We start from the raw sequence: 14,565 nt of genomic DNA on the forward strand, positions 1-14,565 counted from the left end.
ATAGCTAGTTATAAAGGGTCACTCAAAATGTTTTGTTTCACTGTCTTAGCTAAGCTAATAAAGAACTACTATGAGTTCTGTGCTGGAAATTAAAGAGTGCTTTCCACTCCACCCATTTTCTTTTCTTTGGGTACCTTGTCTGACAAGGTCTGGCTTCTGCCCACCAGCCCCAACAAACGGCAAGATGTGTGTTCATTACTGCTAACTTGATATTGAAAAGAGTATACCTCTTGTGTAATGACAGTCCCCTTTTTTAAAAAATAATAGTTAAACCTTAGAAATACTGAGAGTGATTGCAAGTTGTAAGTGGGAAGAATAAGTGAATGGCAAAAGCAAAGTGTTTAGGACACAGAAGGAAGCATTTTTCTTCCCAATCGAGATGTGGACTTCAGCTTTACAGAAATGAAGCGCATAGATTAAAGATAATCCAATTCTACATACAGCAAATGTTCTGTTTCCAATCATAGAACTGATTTTTCCCCAGAATACCGTGCTGTGATCCCAATGACCAGACAGAACAAAAGGCAATTTGAAGGTGTGAAAAGGACAGCAGAGCACAGACACACGTCTTAACTTTTCCAGATAAGGCATAGATTGACTTCTCGTGCCATCTGTAAATGAGAAAAAGAAAGAGAATGTATGTTGACACTTCTTTCCGGTTTTAACACACATATTCCAAGGAGAAATTTGAAGGAATACTCTAAATAGGTGACTGTTTACAGAGTATTGTCCTGCCTCTTATCATATAATTCCTTCCTCTACCTAATGCATATGTGGGAGTTTGTAGCGTTGCACATATACCATAAGCTGGAATGGTTTTGTAAGAAAGACAATATATAATGTAAGAGGCGTATTTGTGCCTTAGAATATGCTTACTATATATGATAAATATTTATCAAGTCCATTTACTTTTGTTTCCATAACCTAAGGACAATTACAAAAGATTTTTATTGTTTTTATTTTTTACTTAATGCACTACAGATGCTTTCTGAATAATTACTCTGAATCAGATTTTATATTTTCTTTCCAAATTGCAGGCAGAACTATGTTTTCAAATTAAAAATGCACCCATCTCATTTTTTCCGTCACAGTAAATCAAACAGAATCCCTGACATAACCTGAAGCCTCTTGACGGTCCATGCTCCTACTTTTCCTTTGATTTCATTTCTTATATTTTCTCATGTGTTTTCTACATTATTATATTTAATATTCTTTTTTTTCTGCCAGTATTGTCGGACTGGCCCACCTGGGTGCATAAACCACACTCTCTTGGATCATTAATGCATCTTCCACATTTATAGCTCAGCTCAATACATTTTTCTCATGAAAATATTCTCAGATTAGCCTTGATTAGGTTATATCCCTTTGAAAAACACTTTCATACCTCCCTCTGTGCTTTCTTTAATAACATTTTTGCAGTGTGTTTTTGCAGTATGTAATTACACACTTATATCCTTATTTATTTACACTTCCATTTTCTGTAAACCCAATGCAAGTTGGAGCTTGCCTGTATTTTTCACTATATTTCTTATTACACTTAAATAAATTACTGAACAAGATGGGTACCAAAATATCTGTTAAATCTTTGAATGAATATATAAATGAATGATTATGTGAATACAGATACCTTGTCTAATATAATCTCCAGTGTTTGTTCCAAATGCATAAGAAAGGTAATTGTAATTGACTGTATAATATAATATTTAGCTTTTCAGAAATTTAAAGAACAGGTTTTGTAAAATTATGTGAAACAGTAAACTTTTTATAATGCATTAAAATTTTTGAAGATGAATTGTTATACATATTTATTGTCATATTTAAAAACGGTTATTGAGATATAGTGCACAACATATCTTGTGAAAAGTTTATATAAATACAAAATTAATGATAAATTGTGGAATTAAGGTAAGTCACTATATTTTTGTTATTTTAAATGTTTCATTAATAATTCGATAGTATTTGTTAGTCTTTCTGTTAATATATTTATGCATGATAGTCAAAGTAAGCTTTCTGTATCTTATTGTGACAGTAAAAATCCATTTCTTGCGTGAGCAAAAAGCAGTTTTCAGGCTCCTGGAAGTTTTTTTCTAAATGTGATTCTAGAGGCCTTGTGTGAAAATCACTTAAAGCATGATATTTAAAACAGCAGAGGGCATGGACAAGGGGTAAAAATGAGAACCAAGACCTGTCATGAAAAGGTGCAAGATACCAATAATGAATGCAGTTGTAATGTATACTTAAAACGTACCAATAAACTCAATAAAAGAAAGAAATAAAAAGAAAAAAAAAGAAAATAGCTGCATTCTGTTATGAGATTGGTACTCTATAGTTTACGTATGTATCAGAAATGGGAAGAAGAAATGTGCATTGTAGTATTCGAGTCTTGCTTTAGTTATTTATCTAGTTATTTACTTTTTTGGTACTGGAGATTGAGCTCAGGCCTTTCACAATGAGCTACATCTCTAGTGAGATCTGTATGTTTTGTGTTGAGATAGCATCTTGACTAGTTTTTAAGTTGCTAAGTCTGGGCTTGAACTTGTGGTTTTGCTTCTACCTCCCAGGGTGTTGCAATTATAAACATGCACCATTATATTTGGTGGAAACCTAAATTTTAGTAATGTGAAGCTATTATGTTAAATTGCTTCCTGTTAAAAGAAAAATGTAGAACTACAAATCCCCAATATGTGAGAAGATGAGATTATTGGGAAATACTCTTTGCAGATGTAATCAAGTTAAGATGAGGAGATGATTTAAAGAGGCCCTTACCAATAAGACTGATCTCCTTATAAGAAAAGAATACAGCAATATAAAGAGGAGAGAGTCATGCTAAAATGGATTCATGGTGAAGATGACCAGTAACAGGCAATTACAGAAATGTACATATTTCTCCTAGTGTCTGGGAGCCCGTTTTCATAAAAAGAATCATTATTGAGCAGAGCACTAAGTAAGGATTATCTATGCCAGAGAGGGCCCCCACATATATGGAAGATCACAGAGATCATTACAATACCAGTCACCAGGAATAGAATTTGAAAGTCTCTTTTTTTTTTCACTTCAAATTGCTCTTAGAGTTCTGAAAGAAAACGGCAAAGTGAAACCCTGGAAAGAACAATGCTTTCACTCATATAAAGAAGACATGAGGAAAGATTAGCCTATTGACTTGGTTTACCTGTAGCTAATGAGTCCTCCCAAAAGTCAACAAAAAGCTTGCAAGCCACTTTTCCCCACATACCAAAATAAAATGAAAGCTAATATCTTGCTCAAAATCTGAAGTACGGGCATTTGTGGTGTGCTTGAGAGCCACTGACACATCAGCATACGCAGAGAAAAAGGAGGAGTATGCAGTCAGTCCTTGTTGGGGAAGGGGGAAACTCCTCATGAGGCCTTGAACATTTTCTCCCACCTCAGAATAGAAGAATTCCAGGCCCACAGTCCATTCTTATGTGGTTGAGCAAGAGTGCAAAGACTATATCAATAAGGCTGCTTTTCACAACAATCACAAAGTTAGCCGGAGGCCACAGGACCACACAACCTAATTTTCCTTTACTCCTCCCCTTTGCCTGAGTTCTCATTTCCAATACTGTATGCCCGGAACTTTAACCATAAATCTGTGTTTCAGGGCTGTCACAAGGACCAAGAGGAAAGAATGCATCCTGTCTTTTTGATTTGCCATGTAACTTACCAGAGCTTTTGATCATGTTTATTAAACAAATAATGTTATTAAAATTAAGCTAAGGAAATAGAATTATTTCCATTTATAATAATGTAAAAATAGCTTTCTAAGTGAGACCTAGAATAAATTAAAAATTTGGGGACACAGGACTAGTTGACTAGACATTTTCCATTTAAAATGAGAGTATTGTTCCACCTCCTGAAGTGCTCATTTGTGATGTTGATCCCAAAAGACATTGCCTTTTGACATGTGAGGATTACTAAAAAAGTGCAATTTATTAAAAAGATACCTGCAAACCCATTGTTAATCATGTAAATTCCTTATAGTTTGATAATTTCATAAAGAAAGATTTAAAGTTCTTCTAAATTTGGAGTATTCACAATTTTTCCTACACTATATCCAATAAATATCAGTATAAAACATGTAATAATCTAATTGATTTCTTCAAAAATATTTTTAAAAATCAAGATTTCAATGCAATTTGTCTTTAATTCATTTTAAGTGCTTAGCAAATTAACTATAAACAATTATCTTAAACTTCTTTAGTATCTCTGGGGTCAAGTATTATATTCATGACAGTGAATCAAAAGCAAGAGTGTACTCTGATGAAACCATTCTTGTTGGTCAATTTAACCCAGTATATTTTTCTATTCCATGTCTTTATTTGCTATAAAAGCACTGATACATTTTTTAAATTTTTCCCCATTCATGAGGGTCTTTCTATTTGGCAGAGCTAAATGGACTTTGTTATTTATCATATATTTAACAAACTAGAATAGATTAAATGTATAAACATGATTATAATTTGCCTGAAGTAAACTATTTAGACTTTGTATTATTTTGGATAATTTAATTCACATCTTTAAACAAATCTCTAATTCCAAAATGAAGAACCACTTCATCAGTTGATGACATTGCTTTTCTTGCTTTCTTTTTATTTCTTACTCTTTTGGAAGCACATTTAATGAGGACCCTGAGAATTATCTCAAAGTTGTGACATTTGCAAGTTAATGTTAAAAAATAATTATATTAACATTTATAATGTTTTTTTTTTACTTCAGTTTTTCACTAAATTGTTTTTTCAGTATTTCAATTTTTCCATATGGGTTGAACAATATATTAAGTTTAACTCAGTTACTCATGGTGTTTTGAAGTTATGTGTCAGATTGGGTGGTTCAGAAACAAAATATCTGACCATTCTCAAATAAATGTATATAATAGAATATCAAATTGTTTTCATCATAATCGTGTGACTTTTTCATTTGAAACTGAAAATTAAATTGTAATGGTGTGTTATTTTTTAAAAATTTGAATCCTAGATTTATCTAATGATTTTGATTCATTCAGAAAATACTCCCTAGATGGGATAGGGATTTAGCTCAGTGGTGCCACTACCTGCTTTGCAAGCACAAGGTCCCAAGTTCGATCTCCAGTACAAATAAAAATCACTATATCCAATAAATATCAGTATAAAACATGTAATAATCTAATTGATTTCTTCAAAAATATTTTTAAAAATCAAGATTTCAATGCAATTTGTCTTTAATTCATTTTAAGTGCTTAGCAAATTAACTATAAACAATTATCTTAAACTTCTTTAGTATCTCTGGGGTCAAGTATTATATTCATGACAGTGAATCAAAAGCAAGAGTGTACTCTGATGAAACCATTCTTGTTGGTCAATTTAACCCAGTATATTTTTCTATTCCATGTCTTTATTTGCTATAAAAGCACTGATACATTTTTTAAATTTTTCCCCATTCATGAGGGTCTTTCTATTTGGCAGAGCTAAATGGACTTTGTTATTTATCATATATTTAACAAACTAGAATAGATTAAATGTATAAACATGATTATAATTTGCCTGAAGTAAACTATTTAGACTTTGTATTATTTTGGATAATTTAATTCACATCTTTAAACAAATCTCTAATTCCAAAATGAAGAACCACTTCATCAGTTGATGACATTGCTTTTCTTGCTTTCTTTTTATTTCTTACTCTTTTGGAAGCACATTTAATGAGGACCCTGAGAATTATCTCAAAGTTGTGACATTTGCAAGTTAATGTTAAAAAATAATTATATTAACATTTATAATGTTTTTTTTTTACTTCAGTTTTTCACTAAATTGTTTTTTCAGTATTTCAATTTTTCCATATGGGTTGAACAATATATTAAGTTTAACTCAGTTACTCATGGTGTTTTGAAGTTATGTGTCAGATTGGGTGGTTCAGAAACAAAATATCTGACCATTCTCAAATAAATGTATATAATAGAATATCAAATTGTTTTCATCATAATCGTGTGACTTTTTCATTTGAAACTGAAAATTAAATCGTAATGGTGTGTTATTTTTTAAAAATTTGAATCCTAGATTTATCTAATGATTTTGATTCATTCAGAAAATACTCCCTAGATGCGATAGGGATTTAGCTCAGTGGTGCCACTACCTGCTTTGCAAGCACAAGGTCCCAAGTTCGATCTCCAGTACAAATAAAAATAAAAGAAAGAAAAAGAAAGAAAGAAAGAAAGAAAGAAAGAAAGAAAGAAAGAAAGAAAGAAAGAAAGGAAGTCAGGAAGGAAGGAAGGGAGAGAAAAAGTTCCTAGATGACTCAGTTCTCTATATACTAGAGATTCACCAATATCTCCACAAATACTACAGTAATTTTATGGTTTTCACTTTTGATTATATTATGGCATTATTTTAATAATATATATCATACATAGTTAATGTGTTTGCATATTTATACAACTTTCCTCTTACTTAGGAACTGATCAGTCAGGGTTAAGTTTGGCTTTTCAATAAATCTGAAACCCTCGTCCTATTGGGGTAAGTTGCTTTTATTTCCTATGATTCCCCAGCCCTATAAGCCATTCTCTCACACAAAAAATATCAACAAACATTGTAGTAATCATTACACTTACAAAATTTTATCATATTTCTGGGTCTGTAAAATAGTATAAATTGAGTACTAATCATTTAATCCCAATAGCAGATGCATATCCAGTAAATGCTTTCTTTTAAAAAGTGATTTCTCCATGTTTCACTGAGGTTTCCATAAAACTTTTGATAATCAATGAATTCCTTATTCCAATGATATACCTAAAATAATTTTGAGTTTCAGTTGGTTTCAAAGCTAGAGTAGCTTTACATAGCCATTTTATAGAACAAAATCTGTGAAATCTCACACCTGTGCAATTTCTGCAATGAAAACCATGCATTAATTTTGAATTTGGTCCTTAATTATTAGTTATATGACTGCATAAAATTTCTCTCACTCAAAAAATATTATCTTAATTATTAGTCTGTGCTAAAATGAGAGTACTCTTGAAAACTGCTGGAATCCCTTGCTTTTAGCCAAAGGGCAGAGAAGCAATGAAAACCGCTAGAATCAATACATGGGAAGGCTACAGATATTTAAAAACCATAGTAAATACTTTGAACTTATTAGTTCTGTGTACAAATTACATTATAATGAAATAAAATAATCAAATAAACTTTCTGTCAAACAACACATTTATTATTTTTGTATATAATGATCATAGATATTGGAATAAACACTCAAAGTTTTAATAATATTTTTACTCATTGAATCAAATTACCCATTCAATTTATTCACTAGATAAAATGATTCTAATTTAAATAACTCTATTCTGTAATATGTATTAACTACTTTTTCTTTCTCTCTCATTGAGATTATTGGTACATTTTAGGTATACAGTATAGTTAGAATCATCATTGGGATCTTGCACCTTTACATGAAAGGTCTTGATGTTCATTTTTTTCCCTTGTCCCTGCCCTCCCTTCACCCTCTCCTCCCCTCCCCATTTACAAACACTTTATTTCCATTTTTTTCATTTTCACATATTTTTTTCTTTTCCCTTATTAGCTTTCCCCTACCCTTCCCACTTTCCCTAAACCTTTAGCCCTTTTCTTCCTATTTCACATTGTCAATTATATCCTTAGGAACTTAAGTACTGTTATAGTTTTTCACACCAGAGAAACTGTTCAGTATTTACACATGTGTAACTTGTTTATTTCACTTAAGAGTATATCCTCAATGTGTATCCATTTTCCTATGAATGAATATCATTTCACATTCTTTATGGCTGAGTAGTATTCCACTTTATAAAAAAACCACATCTTTATCCAGTCTTGAACTGATGGCCAAATGGGCTGTTTCCAAGTTTTAGCTATTACAAACTGAGCCACTATAAACATATGTGTGCATATATCACTGTGATATGATTTTTTTAATTCTTTTGGAACAATACCCAGAAGAGGGACAGCGGGGTCAAATGGAACCTCTAGTCCCAGGTCTTTGAGGTATCTCCATATTGATTTCCATAGTGGTTGCACAGGTCTGCACTCACACCAACAATGGAGAAGGGTTTGTTTCTCCCCACAACCCTGCCAACATTTTTTTTTTGGTTGATTTCTTGGTAGTAGCCATTCTTTGTGGGGTGAGGTGGAATCTCAGTGTTGTTTTCATCTGCATCTCTTGAATGACCAGTGATGTGGAACATTTTTTTCATATATTTACTTGCTGTTTTTACTTCTTTGTTTGAGAAATATCTGTTCATTTCAGATGCCCATATTTGAATTGAGTCTTTATATTTGGGGGGGGCACTGATTGTTTTGAGTTCTTTATATATTCTAGATAATAGTCCTTTGAGGAGATACTGGTAAATTGTTTTCCCCCATTGTATGTTACTTTTTAGTTCTGTTGATGGTTTCTTTTGCAGTGAAGAAGATTTTTAAAAAGGTGAGATCTCAGTTGTTGATTCTTTCTGCGAGTTCCCTTGCTACTGAGGATTTGTTCATAAAGTTTTTTCCTATGCCAATGTCTTCAAGAGTTTAGTGTTTCTGTTTTAATATTTAGATATTTAATCCACTTGGATTTTAGTTTAGTGTATGGTGAAAGATAAGGGTCTAGTTTTAATCTTCAGCTGGTTGAAATCCAGTTTTTCCAATACCATTTATTAAGGATACTATCTGCCCACCAGGTAGGATGGTCAACTCCTTTGTCAAAGATGAGGTAGCTGAGTAGAGATGCAGTTGTTTTTGTACCTTCAAAATGTTCCACTGATCCTCATCTGTTTCTTTGCCACTACCATGCTCTTTGTATCACAGAGGCTTTATAGTGTAGTTTCAAATGGGAATTTTAACACCTGCTACCATGTCTCTGATGCTTAGGATGGCTTTTGCTGTTCTAGGTCTCTTAAGGCTTCAAATGAATTTTTGGATTTTTTTAGAGTTCTGTGAAATATAGTTTTGGAATTTCAATTGAATCTGTACAGCAGTTTTGGTACTATGGCCATTTTAACTATGTTGATTCTTCCTACCCAAGAGCACGGGATATCTTTCCATTTTCTTGTATCCTCTGCAATCTCTTTTATCAGAGAGAGGTAGTTTTCAGTGTGGAGTGTTCTTTTGCTTCTTTTTTTAGATTGATTCCTAGATACTTCATTTTTTGGATGCTATTGTGAAAGGAATTGTTTCCCTCATTTCTCTCTCTGTGACTCTGTTATTTGTGTACAAGAAGGCTATTGATATTTGGGTATTGACCATGTATCCAGATACTTTGCTAAAAGTGTCAACTAAGTCTAGAAGTCTTTTGATGATATTTTTGGGGTCTTCAATGTAGAGCTTCATATTGTCAGCAAATAATGACAGTTTAACTTCTACCTTTCCTATCTTTATTGCTTTAATTTCTTACTCTTGTCTAATTGCTATTGCTATGGTTTCCAGAACTATATTGAAGAGGAGTGGTGATAGTGGGCATCCTTGTTTTGTTCCTGATTTTAACATGAAGGTTTTCAGTTTTGGGTATTTTAGTATGATGTTGGCTGTTCATTTTTCATAGATAGCCTTTATTAAGTACAGATATAGACAACCTATTCCTCTTTTTTTCAGGTTATCATGAATGGGTGTTGAATTTTGTCAAATGAGTTTTCTGTATCTGTCGAGAGGATCATATGGTTTCTGTCCTTGACTCTGTTACTATAGTGTGTTACATTTATTGATTTACATATGTAGAACCAAGCTTTTATCCCTGGAATAAATCCAAATTGGTCAGGATGTGTGATCTTCTTGATAACCCTCTGTATTCTGTTTGCAGGTACCTTATGAAGGACTTTTGCATCTATATTCATTAAGGAGATTGGCCTGTAGTTCTCTTTTTTAGTTGGGTCTTTCCCTGGTTTGGGAATCAAAGTGATATTTGAATCCAGGAATGAATTTTGAAGTATTGCTTCCTTTTCAATTTCATTAAAAAGTTTGAAGAGCAAAGGCAGTAGTTCTTCACTAAATATCTTGTAAAATTCAGCTGTGAAACCATCAGGACCTGGGATTTTCTTTGTTAGTAAACTATTCTTCGTTGCTAAACTTTTAATTACATTTTCAATTGCACTGATTGTGATTGTGGTGTTTAAAATATTTTTATCTTCTTTGTTCAACTTTGGTAATTCATAAGTATACAAAAATCTGTCCATTTCTTCTGTGTTTTAATAAAGAACAGGTTCTCAAAGCTGGTATTGATGATACGCTGAATTTCTGCTGGATCTGATGTGCTTCACCTTTTTCATTCCTAATTGCATGGATCTGAGCTTTTCTTTCCTTTTTGGATAAGGTTAGCTAGGGGTTTCTTGATTTTATTTATTCTTTCAAAAGAACAACTCTTCAATTCATTTATTTTTGTATCATTTTCTTAGTTTTCAATGCATTGATTTCTGCTCTAATCTTTAAAATTTCCTCTCTTATTTGAGCTTTGTGTTTTTCTTGCTCTTGTTTTTTTTCCATAGGAGTTTAAGATTCAACATTAGGTTGTTTATTTGAGCTCTCTCTGTTTTCCTATGTGGGCATTCTGTGCTATGAACTTTCCAGGTAGAACTGCTGTCATTTTGTCCAATAGATTCCTGTATGTTGTATTGGCATTTTCATTTATTTGTCAAAAACTATCTAATTTCTTCTTTAATTTCCTCTGTGATCCGTTGATTGTTCAGGAGAGTGTTGTTTAATTTCCATATGTTTGTGAAATTCCTATGGTTTCTTATGCTATTGATCTCCAGCTTGATTGCACTATGATGAGGTGATATACAGGGATAACTTTGAATCTTTTGCATTTATTCAGACCTGTTCTGTGAGCTAGTATGTGGTCTATCTTGGAGAATGACTCATGTGCAGCCAAAAAGAATACATATTCTGATTTTGTGGGTGGAACACTCTGTAGATATCTGTTAATTCCATATGTTTGAAAGCTTGGTTGAGTTCTAGTAATTTATTGTTGATTTTCTGCCTACATGATCTGTCTATTTGTGATACTGGGGTATGTAGATTCCCTACTACAATTGTGTTAGTGCTTATTTGTTTTTTCATGTTACTTAATATTTGTTTTATATCATTGGGGATATTAATATTTGGTGCATATATGTTTATGATGATCATCTCTTCCTCTTGAAATGTTCCCTTTACAAGGATGTAGTGGCCTTCTTTTTCTCTCTTAATCAGTTTTGCTTTGAAATTTACTTTCTCTGCAAATGAGATTACTACCCCTCTTTTTTTCTGGGCTCCTGTTGTGAGGAGAATTGTTTTCCAACCTTTCACTTTCAGTCTATGGGCTTCCTTTTGCACTAGTTGTGTTTCTTGTATACAACATATTGATGGATTTTGCTTCTTAATCCATCCTGCCAGTCTGTTTCTCTTGATTGGTGAATTGAGGCCATTGACATTGATGGTTATGACTGATATTTACTGATTTATTATTGTCATGTTATTGTCCTTTTGATGATTCTTTTTAAATGTTCCATGATCTCCCTTTAGTTTCTTGCCTTGCCTATTTGATTTGGACTGTTTGGCTTCATGGTGTTGTGACCTTCATTGTTTATTTCTAGAATATTGTTTAGAATTACTTGTAGTGCTGGTTTTTTTGTTCATGAAATTTCTCCGGTGTTCTTTGTCATGGAAGTATCTTATTTCCCCCATCCATTTTGAAAGAGAGTTTTTCAGGATACATCTGTCTAGGCTGGAGGTGTTCTCCATTTTCTCCTTGACCTGAGGGTTTGTGTTGAAAAATGTGCTGTGATTCTGTTGGGATTTCCTTTGCATGTTTGTTTATTTTCTCTTAGTGTGTATAGTATTTTGTTCTTCTGTTGAGCTTCTGGGATCTTGATTATTATATGTCTAGTTGTAGATTGATTTTTTTTTTTTTTGTATCATGGCTAGTTGGAGACTTATATGCCTCACTTATCTGTATGTCTAATTCTTACCCTCTGTTTGGGAAGTTTTCTGTCATTAATTATGTGAACAGCCTTTGTAAGCCCTTTCTATTTTCTCCTGCTACTTCATGGATTCCTATCAATCTCATATTATTCTTCTTTGCATCATTTAGGAGTAGTTGGATTTATTTCTCATGATCCCTTTCTGATTTTAAGAGACCTCTCTTTTCATGGTCACTGACTGCAATCCTATTTTCTATATCTGAGATTCTATCTTTGCATTCTTTTATTCTGGTGTGAAAACCATGCAGATTTTAATCTCCTGGATAGCTGTTTGAAATTATTTGATGGATTCCATTCTTTTCTATGTTGAGCATTCATTTTTTCTATTTCTTTCTTATGCTGGGCCTTCATGTCTTCTCTCATGGTAGTTAGCTCATCTATTTTTTATCATTTTCTGTTCTAGAGTCTCGAATCATGACTTCCAATTTGCTCATCATCTCTTTGTTTATTTGGGAAATTATTTCTGTTTTTATTGTTTCTAGAGCCTGATTAATCTGTTTTGTTACTTCTTTTGCTATGAGTTCAGGGTGTTCTGTTGGTTCACTATCAGACTTTTCATTCTCATTTGCCTTCCCATTTGCAACTGGGGAACTGGAAGTCTGTCTTTGTGTCTTACAGAAGTGTTTTCTCATTTTTAATTTTGTTGTTGGGTTGTCCTTGGTTTCATTTCTGGGTTATTACTTAAGTCTTCCTCCTACAGTTCTGCTTTAGCTTTTGAGTTTCTAATGACTCAGACATTCTCATTTTCTTAATATCAAAGAAGACAACTCATTAAATCAATCACAATTCATTAGCCCAATTGATACAATCAGCGACACAATAGGATCAAGCACAACTTAAAAATTGACCACTTGTGGTAGCCATTAATCTATCACCTTTAAATCATGTGAATCAAATTAATATCTAGAAGCAGGCCAAAATATGTTTGCAGTGAATAAACTGTTCAATATAGCATCTTTATCATTTGGAATGAGGACTTGGTGAGAATTAGGATGAGAGGAGTAGATAAGTAAAAGAATTGGAGAAGGATTCAAGTGAAGCCAGAGGACATAGATTGACCATGCAATCTTTAGGGAACTGTTAAGTTCAAAAGCGAAAGACAGAGTGCAAGAATAAGGATAAGAATATAACCACTTAACATAATAGGGGCTCACTTTCCTTTGACAATATTGACCCTTGAATGAGGTAAAATGAGAGAAGAATAGAACATAAAGAAAGAAAAAAATGATAAAAGAAGGAATCCCTGTTAGGGCAGGAACAGGAACAGAAAGTGAGATGAGGAAGAACATGGTGGAGCAAGAGACTGAGTTGGAAAAAGAGGATAGAAAAAAGAATTTGCAGAATGGAATGAGGAAAAAAAAAAGAATTTGAAGAGCCTCTCTCAGACTATATCTCTGTTGCTATAAAATACAATGTGTGCAGCCATGTGCAGATCTAAGTCCTTTGATCTCAGCTAGCTGATGGCAGAACTTTTGAGATTCAAACTGATTTCAGGCTGCAAGGCCCAAATTGAGTTCCCTGACCTTCTACAGGGATGAACTCTACAAAGTTCTGCTACAGGTTCCCTCTGCCCTTTCTTTAAAGATATTCAAAATAGGGAGCTCAGAAAAATGCACTTTATGACCACCTGTGCCTCTGCAGAGTGGATCCAAGGACTGGAACAATCCGCAGGCCTGAGAGGGGGTTGGAGGTTTTGCAGTGTCACCTGCACAGCTAGCTAGACCTCTCCAATTGGGCCCAGGCAGGTTGGAGGGAGAATGGATCTCAGAGGGGCTGTCCTGGACCTCTGCCTTCCACCTTTCCTCCCCTGGAGGCTGATCATAGCAAAGGCCATGCACCTGTCATCTAGCCCTCTGTTATTAATTCAAAATTCAAATACTATAATTTGCCAAAAAGGGAAGGGGGAACGTGAAAAAGTCTAAAAAGATTCTGCATGCCCTAGACAATTTTGTGAACTTGCTCCCTTAGTGTATTTTAAATGAAATGAACCTCAGCATGTACAGACAAGCCTGTCTACTATGGATATGATTTTATAGTTCACTACTAGATTTTCTTGAGATTAGTGATAAGAATAGTTAAGTAGTATCTTACTTTTACTACAGATTTAATTAGTGGTAGAAAATTGTGTAGATATCAATTAATCTGAACAATAGCAAATGCTATATTTAATTTAGCAATCAGTTCAAAGAACTAAGAGATTGTGTCATGTACAAAATCCTCTGGCTCTGGATTATCAAGGCTACCCCAGTTTTTATGGTACTGTTATGTACATTTGAAAAAGTGAATCCTTTCTCTCTAAGTTTTTGCTGCCATTTATTAGAAGACTATTGTAAAACATATATTTTTCTTAGTCAATACATTTTATTATAACTTCCTGGAAATATTATAATAAACATTAACACTTGCAAAGTCTATGCTGTGATTAGGATGTTATTTCATCTTGTGCAGGTAAAACTAGTCAAAATATATGAAACACACCAGTAGATTCTTAGCATAGGGTATAATTTTAATTTGTATGACACTGGTATAATACATTTGTAAGTGAAAAATATTTCAACATTTGAAATGTATTTTAGAAGCATTGTTACTTATACATATATGGATCTTATTCC

Source organism: Fukomys damarensis, unplaced genomic scaffold, assembly GCF_012274545.1.
Source record: "Fukomys damarensis isolate Sample0158 unplaced genomic scaffold, DMR_v1.0_HiC HiC_scaffold_6, whole genome shotgun sequence".
Taxonomy (NCBI): domain Eukaryota; kingdom Metazoa; phylum Chordata; class Mammalia; order Rodentia; family Bathyergidae; genus Fukomys; species Fukomys damarensis.